Source organism: Nicotiana tabacum, chromosome 1, assembly GCF_000715075.1.
Source record: "Nicotiana tabacum cultivar K326 chromosome 1, ASM71507v2, whole genome shotgun sequence".
Classification (NCBI taxonomy): Eukaryota; Viridiplantae; Streptophyta; class Magnoliopsida; order Solanales; family Solanaceae; genus Nicotiana; species Nicotiana tabacum.
This window is the reverse complement of record NC_134080.1, coordinates 43,368,833-43,381,780: the sequence shown is the minus strand read 5'-3', so window position 1 is coordinate 43,381,780 and position 12,948 is coordinate 43,368,833. Positions and strand designations below refer to the sequence as shown.

Below are 12,948 nucleotides of genomic sequence, written 5' to 3'. Positions count from 1 at the left end.
TCAATGTTTGAAAATAAAAACATGCAACACATTTATAGAATTCAATTCTAAATTGGATTCTACTTATTAATATTTTTCTATTAAAAAATTAACTCCCATATCAAATGGGTTGAAAATTGTAGACAATACCATAAGGACTTTCCATGTTAATTAATCCAATTCAAAATTGAATTTATTAACAAGACTTTATTAATATTTTATATAACATCTCTTATATAAAATAAGTGCTAATTATATATATAATTAATATATATATATTAACCAAGAGATATAATTTTATTTTTCTATTCCAAATAGAATATTTTAATTTGTTCACAATATTAATTATATTCTCTGTGCTAGCAAAGAATATAATAATATCCAAGAGATATAGTTTTTTTTCTATTCTTAATAGAATATTTCAATTTGTTCACAATATTAATTATATCCTCTGTGCTAGCAAAGATTATAATAATATTTCATTTGGACTAATAACTAAATTTATTTGACTAATTAAATTCTTTAATTTAATTATCAAATAATAAAGCAATTAATCCTTTAGTAAAAATCAGAACACTCGTTAGTGTGCGACCCCATAGGTTCAATACTAAGCCGGTAGTAAATTGATCACATCAATATACTAATCAAGGGTGGCGTCTAATAACACTCCTTAATCACCGGATAGCATGAAGTATACAATTTACTCTCAAGAACTTGCAGAAGAATAATGTATTAATTCCTTTTGTCATTATAGTTCTGGGTCACCCTAGGATATGGTTCAACTGTCAAATCCTAATAGGCGACCAACTATATGTTCATGTCAAAATATAATCAACCATTGAATGACCTAAGAAACTCTTTTCTTCTTTGATTCAATCGCCCTGGCCAAGGTTTTAATTTGGTCGGTTATAATTCATGACAACATGGAGCTTAAACTCATTACCAAGACTTGACATATTCCATCTTGAGCAATCACTAATTCTACAAGTATTTAATCATACCCAATATCCTTTCAATTATTGCCCTAGGTGTCTAGTATCAAAGTACAATAAATAACTTGTCAATTACTATGATGATATCAGGTCAAAGGAAGTTCTTACATCACATTCTTCCGGAGAATATCTCATTGACAGTTTATGGTAATTCTAATCATTATGAATTATCCAATGAGTCGGTTCAATGTTCATATCTCTATATGCATCATCTATCTATGTGATTTAGTTAATGAGATCAACTAATCTTTATCCTATAAAGATGATCACATAGATATTGATCTAACCGGATTATTAATGTCCAAATTAATAATCCTATGATCAAGAAAAAAATTTAGATTAAATTATAAGAAATTTCACTCTCATTATGTCAATGGCTGTCCAAAAGCCTCACCTAGTGTAGGAATTGCTTCGAAAGACCACACCTATATTGAAAAGTAAACAAAGAAGAAGGAGATATTAAAGAAAATTGATGCATGAATGATCGGTCTGATAGACACATTAATTCATGGGGGCATTTGCATCTATACCCGCTTTTTGTATCACGTTTTAACTTGTGTCTGCTTTGCAAAAAAAATTGCAAATGTACCCGCTTTTTCTCATAACTTCAGCATACGGGGCTGAAGTAACAAAGACAATCACGCAAAACTTCAGCATTCTAGTAGGCGGGCCTAAAATTTTTGTTCTCTATTTGCATTGCTGAAGTTTTTGTTTTTGTAACTGGCGAACTTCAGCTCTAGAGCTAAAGTTTTTGTTTTGTAACTGGCGAACTTAATCTCTAGAGCTGAAGTTTTTGTTTTTGTAACTGGCGAACTTCAGCTCTAGAGCTGAAGTTTTTGTTTTTGTAACTGGCGAACTTCAGCTCTAGAGCTGAAGTTTTTGTTTTTGTAATTAGAGCTGAAGTTTTTGTTTTGTAACCGGCAAACTTCAGCTCTTACTTCAAGAGGCCAACTGTTTAGAACTTCAGCTATCCTAGTTTTGAACTACAGTGTAACAATCAAAAGGACACCATCCTCGAACTTCCCTTTTCTGTTCACTTAATTGTTGAAGAAATTGATTATATCTCACAACAAATTCACCTTTATGATCCTAACGAGTGCATAATAGCCAAGCTATCAAAACTTAATTTATCACAATCTAATTTCAAAAATGTCGAAGATCCCACAGTCCTATTCAATTGTTCTGTTATTTCTGTACCATATGATTACAGTAACGTAGTTCGTTGTCTTGGTTCTTCTGGATACCAAGTTTATGTTGTTTCTCCGACCATTCTCCTCGACCTATTCTTGATTGGGCCTTGTACAAAAATTCATCAATACCCATACTTACAGTCAACATTTCTTGAGAACAGGCTGCAGCTGAATTGGCATGTACCACTCTGTGGAAACTGTGAGTCCAATAGAAGAAGAAGAAGAAAACGAAGGAGGAGAAGGGGGAGGAGAAAGAGGGTTGAAGTTATTTAAAAAGTGAGTACAAGTTAAAAGTTTTTAAAAAAAATGGGTATAGGTTAAATGAGGGCGACCAAACAAGGTGCCTCGTACAATTTTTACGAATTCATGTCATGAGCAATTCAATATCTATCTCAGCAAAAATAATTCACACTTACCATAAAAGCCCATGGGAATCTTTGCAAACTGTAACCTTTAGCTTTGTTAAAACAAATTAATATCTCAAAAAGAATATTTAAATTGATGTTTAGATCCATTCTTTTAATAGGTCTTTATTAGACCAATCAATAGAATATTTTTTAATATCTATAACTGAAAATTATAATATATTCTTTATCTTTTACTAGGCATGATTAATAAGCACTATTATAATATTATAACAAACCTTTTATTAAGGTTCGTAGCCTTTAAATTCTTTTTTGAAACCACTGTCTTGAATGGCTTTAAAAAGTTACAAAACGTTAAAGATTTTATTTTGTAATAGTCATTAGCCTCTCATTATTTGTTAGGCCTTTAATGCCATATACGTTGGAGCTTTAAGCTAGCCATCTGATGCGATGGTTGTTTTCTTATCTATATATTCCAAGTTCTTTTTCGCTTTGAGGTGCGGAAAAAACAGAGAGTAAAAACTTCTACCATAAATTTTTTTCAGTGTTAGGTTTTATTTTGTTAATTTTTGTTGTTTCTGCTCCTAGTTATACTAGAAGAGCTTGTTGAATCCTGGGGGATAAGCTTAATTTCATTTATCACGGTATGGGCGAAATATCCTTAAGGACAGTGTCCTTGACACGCCTCAAGCTAAATTAGATTATGAATATATTCTCCATAATCTAATATTTATACAACAATCTTAAGGATAGTGCCACGTTGTTATTATGGAAAATGACATGGCTAATGTTGTTGTTGATGCTCCTACACCCGCTACACCAACTGTTTATGTTGGTGTTCCATTATCAATTACCTATGTCAAACCTTTTGTAATACTGAATTGTGTGACTATCTCATTTAAAAGCTTAAACGACTAATATAAAAAGAGCGTTTCTAATTACTTATTATATGGTATGAGTTGGCTTATTTGGAGGCTAAGGGGAAAATTACGAGAGGAACACTTTAGAAACAATTTAGCTGGTAATATCTAATAGGAACACTTTATCGTGTGTTCAAGTACTCAATTAGAAAAGGTCATAGTTAGAATGTCTAAATGAAAACAAAATTAAATCCGCCAAAATTGATTCATTACAATACTCATATTAAATATCGCATCCAACAAAGATTATGAACGTCATACCAAATTATTATCTCACCCAAAAGAAAAATACACTTGTTGTGAATACACTAAATTGTGGATATTCATTTAGATGGAGATTTTGGCGGATATAATTTTGATTTCATTTAGACATTCGAACTACGACCTTTTTCTAAGAGTTGAAATTCATAGCCGGTTGCAAATCCAATTGTAGGCAGACTCAATCTATGGCAGGAAGGGAAGAAACAGGTGTGAGGGTCAATCCTAAGCATCATCAGTTTATGTCAGTGGGGGGAGAAGCAAGTGGCTAGTAGTGGCAAATGGGCGGGTTGGATCGAATTTGGGCAGGTTAAAAATAGATTGAGCAAAAATGGTTTGGGTCTCAATCCCCCTCCCCCCCCCCCCCCATATTTCATGCGGGTCAAAAACAAGTTGGGTGTCAAATGGACGGATTGGATATGTGTTAACCCATATTATGTAAGTGTAATATTTTTTCAATTGCAATTTATAATTTTTCTTTTACTCATATTATTTAGTGATATAAGCTTAACTGGAGCAATATATACTCTCCTTCATTAAATTTATTCAAATTTGACTATCATATCGTAAACTTAAATTACTCTTCAACAAATTATGACAATTTTCATTTTGGGAAGAAAATGTACTTAATGCACATCAAGCAATATCACTAATAATATATGACTATGTGCATTTTTTACTTTGTTCATATATGTCTGCAATCCAATATAAAACTAAACAAATTCAAAATATATATACTATAAATAGAAAGATACTATTTATATTCAAAAAAATTACTAATAATACATGACTCTGTACAAATTCAACGTTGAAATATGTGCTCCATTACTAAAAAGAAAATACTATTCTTTTGATTGAAAGAGAAAATACTTTTTCTACATTATGAAAAGAAAATACTCATCTTGTTGAAATGAAAAAAAATACTTTTTCTACATTATTTTGTTGAAATGAAAGAAAATACTTTTTCTATATCAAGAAAATAAAATACTCATTTAGTTGAAATAAAAGAAAATACTTTTTTTACAACATTTTGTTGAAATGAAAGAAAATATTTTTTCTACATGAAAAAAAAATACTTTTTTTGTTGAAAGGAAAGAAAATACCTTTTGTTACATCATGAAAACAAAAATTGAAATGAAAAAAAATACTCTTAATAATATTTCTATTGAGTTGGGTAGGGGTGGGGGTGGGGTGGGTTGAGTTAGGTGGGTGTAGGTGTGGGTGTGCGTGGGGTAGGTTGGTTTGTGGGGTGGGAATGGGTGAGGGTGTAGGGGGTGGGTTAGTGGGGATGGCGAATAGAGTGGGAAGATTGAAAAAGAGTTTTGAATAATATTTTCCCTTCTCTTGATAAGGAAAATATTTTCTTCCTATTGGAGAAAAATAGGTTCATGAGAAAAATAATTTCCAAAACATTTAAGCAAACCAAACATGAAAAAATTGAGTAATTACTCTTGAGTACCTCTTTATAGGAAGTGACATATTACAAGAAGGAAAAAAAATACTCTTTCTTAACATGTGCTCTTCAAGACCAAATGAAAAACTATACAAATTTGCTTCTACTGCTTAAACTATTTTTGGTATTCAAGTATGTATCTAGAAAGAACAAGGACGCTAAACAATAGTAAACAGTACTTACAACGTTTAGAAGGGAAAAAATAGAAAAAAATACTCACATAATCAACTAAAGTGAGAAGAAACATACGAAGGAAGAGGAGTTGGAATACCTTTATAGCATTTTCAGTATAAAAAATAATATCATGTATTTTGAGTGAGAAAAAGTTAGAAGATACCCCACTAGATTAACCCATATTTGTACGAATTGAAGCCCAAATTTTACCCAACTTAAATATCACTTATCAAACCCACTAAAATATGGGCGGCTTGGGTGGGTTGACAAAATATTGGCTCATTTTGCCAGCACTACAGGCGGGACTTCCGAGCCCCGAGGCCAAATCTTTGTTTTATTGCTTCCCAAATGGAAAGAAGCAGCTTGGCATCCAAGCACAAAACCTTCTTCTGTCCATCATATGTCAGAGTGGCAAGGAGCTGGGCCTTCCACGCCCAATCATAGTTGGCATTCAGCTGTGCCTTCCGCGCCCAATCATAGTTGGCATTCAGCTGGGCCCGAGCAGTCCATTTTGGCCCCAACCAGTTGTGCCTTTCAGTCCTTTCATCCCACCCGATGGGACTTTCAATGCTAGTCCGTCAGGGAGGAACCAAGCAGATCTTCCTTTTTCACCAACAGGTTTCAAACCCAGTTGGTCAGGGAGGAACGAAGCAGGTGTTCCTTTCATGTATAATACATCGAATCCTATGAGTCCTTGCAAGCCATCTATGTCATACGAGCATGACGCAGGTGGACCTAGTGGCATTTCTTCATATCCCATGTCAGGCAGCGATGGTGGGAAGAGGACTCGAGAAGAACAACCTAGAACTTCTGCGAGGAAGGCTCACCGGAGGCAAGCAGCAGGTTCTCCTCCTGTTGAAAATCTTGATCTAGAAGTCTTACACGGCATATTAGTGGTCACAGCTGATAAATTTAACTTGCATCGCACAGTGGTCCATAGGGCTCTAGACATCATTAAAAGTGAGCCTCCTCTTTTGCATTGGTTTGCTAATTTGGGTGAGGAGTATCAAGAAATATTGCAGTTAAACATGAGAATCTCAATTATTAAAGTATCTTTTTGGCCATTGACTGGGGTGCACCGGTGCTCCAGTGTTGTAAATTATAGTGAAAGTAATAAATGACCCCCTAGAAAAATAACAGACCGTCTCAATATGTTACGATCGCCCATGTATACAGAGGGTTATATATACCTCCATTCATTTTTAAAGATCCCCTTTTAACTAATTTCCTCGTACTTTATGGCCCATAGCATCCTGATAACATAAATGTTGTGTACCTAATCACATCATGTGTTGTTCCATTTCTCAAGAGACGGGTATTTCTACTTCCTACTTTGATTCTCTTGGATTTGGCATTTAAATTAGCTTACTTTTTCCTCAAAGTATATTGCTCAAAGAGATTCGATCTGAAAGACAAGCGGTTGAATGTATAAATGTGGACGTAGAGGGACAAAATAATAATGGTCATCATTGTGGTAATTATATAAGGGAGAACACTACGGGTTCTTGGTGAAGCTAATTTTTTGCTATTAATGTAGTATGAAAAGTCTTTGGACACGCGGTTATCGTGTGACCTAACCTCCCTGGTGTATCTTGATCTTTAGAGTATTTTAAGGTGTCACCAACTGGGAAAATCAATTGGACAATAAGAAGGGGAGGGTGACATAACCACATTGGTGTGTGACTGTGAGTTGCACTGAAATTAGGAGCTCAACAGCTTTCTTTAGTACTGAGTCGGAGCCACGCTCAACCTAGCTTTGTTACAATATAATGACCTCAAGCCGAGCCCAATTTGGTTGCTATCTAAGTGCCATGGTATTTTTCTGTAACTAAATCAACTTATCTACCTTTATTTAGTTCTTCACTTGTTCATTTAGGTACATATCAGTTGGGAGATTCTTCTATTCTCCTAATATCAAAAAACCAGACACTAGGCAATGGCTTACAGTCTTGGAGCAGGGGTGTATCTAGGTCATAAGATATGGGTTCACATGACCTCATACTCCTCTCCCTAAACCATGTATAATGGAGTAATATAATATTTCTTCAAAGAAACTTAAATATATGAGTGTGCACTCATGCTCAAAGAGTCTTGTAGTGCAATAATTATTGGGTGCACCTCTACGAGTAAAATTGGTAGTTCAAATCCCACTTCGGACGGTCTTCTAGATCCACCTCTACACAATAGTGCACCTATCCTCTTGAAATACTAGATGTGCCTCCGTCTAGGAAGGGATTTTACCAGAGCATGAAACCTGCTCAGATGGGATTGTCAATCAATATTGAAAGGACAAATCATAAATTCTGTAAACATTGAAATTTTCCAACTTTATTTATCCGACTACAACTTATTTATTTATTTATTTTTATCAAACAGACATGTCAACAACAGCTTTCATTGAACCATCCCAGTTGTTGAATTTGTTGGTCCAGTTGTTGAATTTGTTGGTCAAGTTTTGGCAAAAGATTTAGCTCACGGCCACCGTTAGATGCACATCGAGTAAAGGTACAGGTTACACAAATGAATCAAATTAGTTGTCCTTAACTTTCTTAAGAAGATCAACCATAAAGCAGCATATGTTTAGAGTCTAGAAAAAGCGTTCTTTTCCACATTATTCATTATTCTCAATGCTCTCTTAAGGATTTCCCAGATTATTCATCATTCGCAATGCTCTTTAAGCAAAAAAATCTGACTGTCTCCTTGGACTCAAGACCTTGATACCCTTGATGCCAAAATCTACTGCTTTAGATAAAAGCTGATTGATCACTTGCGCGTTAATCAAAGTTAAAGTTACACACGGGGGATATATTCGAAGGAAATAATGAATTTCCGGGTTTATGAAAGGGAGCTAATGTACTTTTAGTTTCATATTGCTCAGTTTTACTTTCCTTTTTCATTCTTGTAGCTCTTAATGATTTGCATTTCTCATGCTCATTGCAAGTTTCCTGTTGATGAGGAAAGAACATGAAATCAATCATTGAGTATTTCCAAGAGGTGTATGGATTTATCATTCAGTATCCTCATCTACCTTTTCTACTCGTAGGAAGCCAAAAGAAAGTTAATTACTTACCATTGGAAGTAAAACTGCTGAGCTACTCAAGATTCAATTCAGTTTTATAACAAGAGAAAAGGTTTCCAAATAATGATTGCTATAATAGGCTTGTAAGATACTTGAGGGACAGAGATACACCAAAAGGCCGGATGAGAAGAAGATAACTTCACTCTTAAAATCATCATCCAACGATCACGAGAACAAGAAATGGACATTTTGCAGGCTTGTCAGTTCATCGACATGAAAACATAATATGTATATATATATTTGTAAGCTAATTTTTTGGAATGCATTAAGCTTTCTAGTAACAGGCACAAAGAGGTTATTAGGTAATTGTTTTATTTGATATTTAGCACAAATCCTCTATAAATTTGATAAGATGGTCATTTTTTTCCTCCGGAATTTACTTCTTAAGCTCTTTCTTCCTAAAGTAATGGCTTTTGTGCTGGATACTATTGGTGCATAAATCAAAAATCTGTCACTGATCATTTGAATAATTGATGTGCAATCTACACCAAAGTAAAAGAGATTAAATTTTCGGGTTTGGTATAATACTTCAGACAACTAGTGGTACATTTCAAAACAATACACCAAAAAGAACAAAAAGATAAAACAGCAAGCAAAATTTACATTTGTGCAAATGATGAATAAAATAAAATTTTGTTGATTGACACAATACGAAACAGGAATACTTAGTGACACATCTATTGTTTGATATAAAAAAATATATTAGTGACCACAAAATAAGAAAATTAACACACAACTTACTATAAAGCTTAAAATAAACCACGGCATCAATTCCAAAGTCTTTAACTTTGGTGAGGACTAATTCATTATGCACGAAACAGAATAATGAAAACAACAATCCTAAATTCCCTCAACATATGGCAAGGCAAAACACAACGATATACTAATAATACATCAATACTCTTTTTCTATCAAGTTACTTCAACTTCGAAAACAATTTGGCCAAAGACATGGTTTGAGTAAAGCTCGATGAAGATCAAAGAGGATTGTAATGATATACTAGTACTAGTTAATTTGAAGACAATTTCTGCTTTAGGTGATGCATACTGAAATTTTGACCGCTCAATTAGTGATTTGATACTTTCATAATCTTCATAGAGCAATACCTCAATTATGATTCTCAGAATAACTGAAGACTATAGTAAAGGCAAAAATTATTCTTTACTCGGTGAATTTAGAACACTGAAAACGACAAACCCTAGTTTAAACCACTACTAGATGAGTCACTAAATTTGAAGGAGATTGTTGCTTCCAAATGCATACGCAAGTATACACGATCAACAAGTAATAAAGTGATGAATAGAGTGTCGAACCCACGATTATTTTTCAATCCACCGAATTCTGATTATTTGGCCAAAATAGCGGTTGTTTAGTTCAATTCAATCAATGTAAAATGTTAGTAGATTTACTCACAATTGGATACCTTCATTGCAGGGGTGAATCCACCACAAAGACACATACAAATATCGCATAAAGGATAACAACACCCATTACTAATTAAACACGCAAATAAGTAACACAAAGAGGAGTGTTCTTGATAACATCAAAATCTAATGAGTGCCTGGATTCACCCCCTCGTTAGTAATATTATATGGGTCCTTGTGGTGGATTCAACCCCTGCAATGAAAGTATCCAATTGCGAGTAAATAACTAACATTTCGCATAGATTGATTTGAACTAAACAACTGCTATGCTGACCGAATAATCAGAATCTGGTGGACTTAAATTAATGGTGGGTACGATATTATCACTTTATTACTTGTTAACCGCGTATACTTGCGTGTGCATTTGGGAGCAACAATCTCCATCAAATTTAGTGATTCATTAAATAGTGGTTTAAACTAGGGTTTTTCATTTTCAATGTTTAAAATTGACCAAGTAAAGAATAATTCTTGCCTTTATCAATCTCCGGTTCTTCTGAAAATCATAATTGAGGCATCGATCTATGAAGTTTATGAAAGTATCAAATCACTAATTGGGCAGTCAAACTTTCAGTATGCATCAACTAAAGCAGAAGTTGTCTTCAAATTAACTAGTATTAGTACATGATTACAATCCTTTTTGACCTTCACACAACTTTATTCAAACCATATCTTTGGCTAAATTGTTTTGAAAGTTGAAGTGGCTTGATAGAAAAGGAGTGTTGATGTAGTATTAGTATATCGTTGTGTTTTGTCTTGGCATATGTTGAGGGAATTTCGAATTGATATTTTAACTATTCTATTTCGTGCGTAATGAATTCGTCCTCACCGAAATTAAGATTTTGTAAATGTCCCATTCTTTGAGGTAAAAGAAAGAGAAATGTCAATGAAGTCACCTTAAAACCTCTAAATTAACCTGAGATATCAGACAAAAGAGTGAAAAAAGCTGTCATTTCCAGCAGTAAACTAAAGAAGATGAAGTAGGACAAATATGCTAACTGGTAACTTCATAGACACATAGGAGAATACATTTGACACAGTGTAAGAAAATGGTTTCCTATTTCAAGCTAGAGTATATGAACAATTAGATTGGAGTTGGGAAGGTACTTTATGAAAATATTTCTCCAAGCTCATTGATACTTCAAGCTGAAATAACCATAAAGCGCGTTATGCTTGTTAAAGATCAGTCATACATGAATTCACATTTTCCTTATCCTAGCACTACAAACAAAGAAATTTATAACCCTAAACTCCTTACTGAATAAGTAATGTAAGGTCCTCATACCATCATCTGTTACCAAGTAATATCTTCCAGAAGGTCTAGTTACTAAAAGCCGTTTCACTTTGTAAGCCCTAAGTTCTTTGTAAACTCAGCAAAACAACATCATATCAAACAAAACCAAATTCATAACCGGGCAAAACATGCAGCAGATTCTCATTATATACAAGTTCAAGTGAAATTACCTAGTTACCCATACAGTGGAAAACCAGGTCAACTTTTTCATCGTCTTCAATAACTTTCACATGCAAAGGAACCTAAAAAAAGGAACAAAGAAGATCACAACAGTAACTACACAACAACAACAATCAGAAAAAATATGATAAAGAAGCTCTAAAAGACAAGAAAATGGCCATGGGGACCATAAAACACCCCAACAAAGGCATAAAAAACTAAACTTTACATATAAAACTAAGTGCCCGTTTGGACATAAAATTTGATGGAAGATTTTTTCAAAAAAAATTCACTTTTTATTGAAATTGGCGTTTGTTCGTAACATTTCCAATTTTCATGCATTTTGGAAATTTTCGAAAATTTGAATAAATGCAAAAAGTTATTTTTAAAAATTTCACTCACAAAACTTCAAAAACAACCCAAACTGAAATTTATGTCCAAACACAACTCTAAATTTCAAATACCATTTTCACTAGAAAGAAATTTTCACCATTTTTTCAAATTTTACAATTCTTATGTCCAAACGCCTACCAAGTCTTTCAATCATTTTCACTTACAACAACACCACAAAACAACTAATTTTTTAAACGGAAAAGGGCCAAAAAACCCTAACGAAATGCCCTTTGCAATTTCTTTTCTGATTAGACAACAAGCGGAACCCTGGGCGAAAGAGGGAAAGGGACGCAGGGGTAGGGGACACGGGTAGAAGCAGAGGAGAAGAGAGACAGGGAAAAGGGGAAGAGAAGAGGCGGAGGAGGCTTACCTGTCGCCGGCAGGTACGGGAGAGGCGGTGGTGGTGCCGACATTCAGCGAACGCGAGGGAGATTCGGCGTCGGGGAGCGAGAATTGAGGGGAAAGGGGTTTGGAAATTTTTTATTTATTGAAAGGGTTAGGGGTTTGGGGAATATGTGGGGTTCCGAATATTTTACACAAAAATCTTTTTGTATTTTGTTTTTTCTCATTTTTTATGTTTTTCGAAAACAATAAATTGTGGGTTGCCTCAATTGAACGCACCGGATCCCAAATAAGCCCGCGTCATCAAGCAATTCATACTCCGATTCGACTTTTAAAAAGCCAAGGATATTTTTATTAATGAAGATCGAAAGTAACAATGCCGACAATATATTTAATTACTTGAATAAAGTAGTTTCAATATCTTAAGATGAATGATTTACTAAGAAATATAGACAATCAATTCACCTATGTTACAATAGCATAAAAAATGATAAATGAAACAACTCGTATGACAACCAATCACGATAATTAATTATTTTCTAATGTCAAATTGTCAATATCTCTTTCTTGCAATTGTAGGGAGAATCAGTAGATAATATTGACCAAGAACAACAAGGAAAGAAGACTACAACTTATCAAAATACTGTATCGTGGCAAGCCACTGCCTTGAAAGCGATTTCGGCCCGATTGGATACAAATCATTAAGGCCGGTCGCTCTTCAAGGTTCCACAACACCTCCAAACACGTGCACTCGTGGCTGGAAGTTTAGAATTTGCACAAAACAGTTGCCCAGGAAGAAGAGAAGATGAAGGTATTTTATGTGTTGGATAATTCACAAAAAAAAGACTAGGAAGAAAGGAATGATTAGCTAAATAATTCTTGGTTAAGAATTAAGTAATTATGATGGCCAATTCATAACCTATTTATAG

The 12,948-nt window shown here is 34.1% G+C and overlaps 1 long non-coding RNA gene across 1 annotated transcript; it reads right to left on the bottom strand.

Annotated features, from left to right (window-relative positions):
• Positions 1-7,852: 7,852 nt before the first annotated feature.
• On the bottom strand, positions 7,853-12,204 carry LOC107774210 (uncharacterized). The gene is made up of 3 exons (XR_001645452.2): positions 12,048-12,204; positions 11,296-11,367; positions 7,853-8,276 (listed from the first exon to the last, which is right to left on the bottom strand). It is a non-coding gene; the product is annotated as an uncharacterized LOC107774210 (long non-coding RNA).
• Between the last annotated feature and the right edge of the window lie 744 nt (positions 12,205-12,948).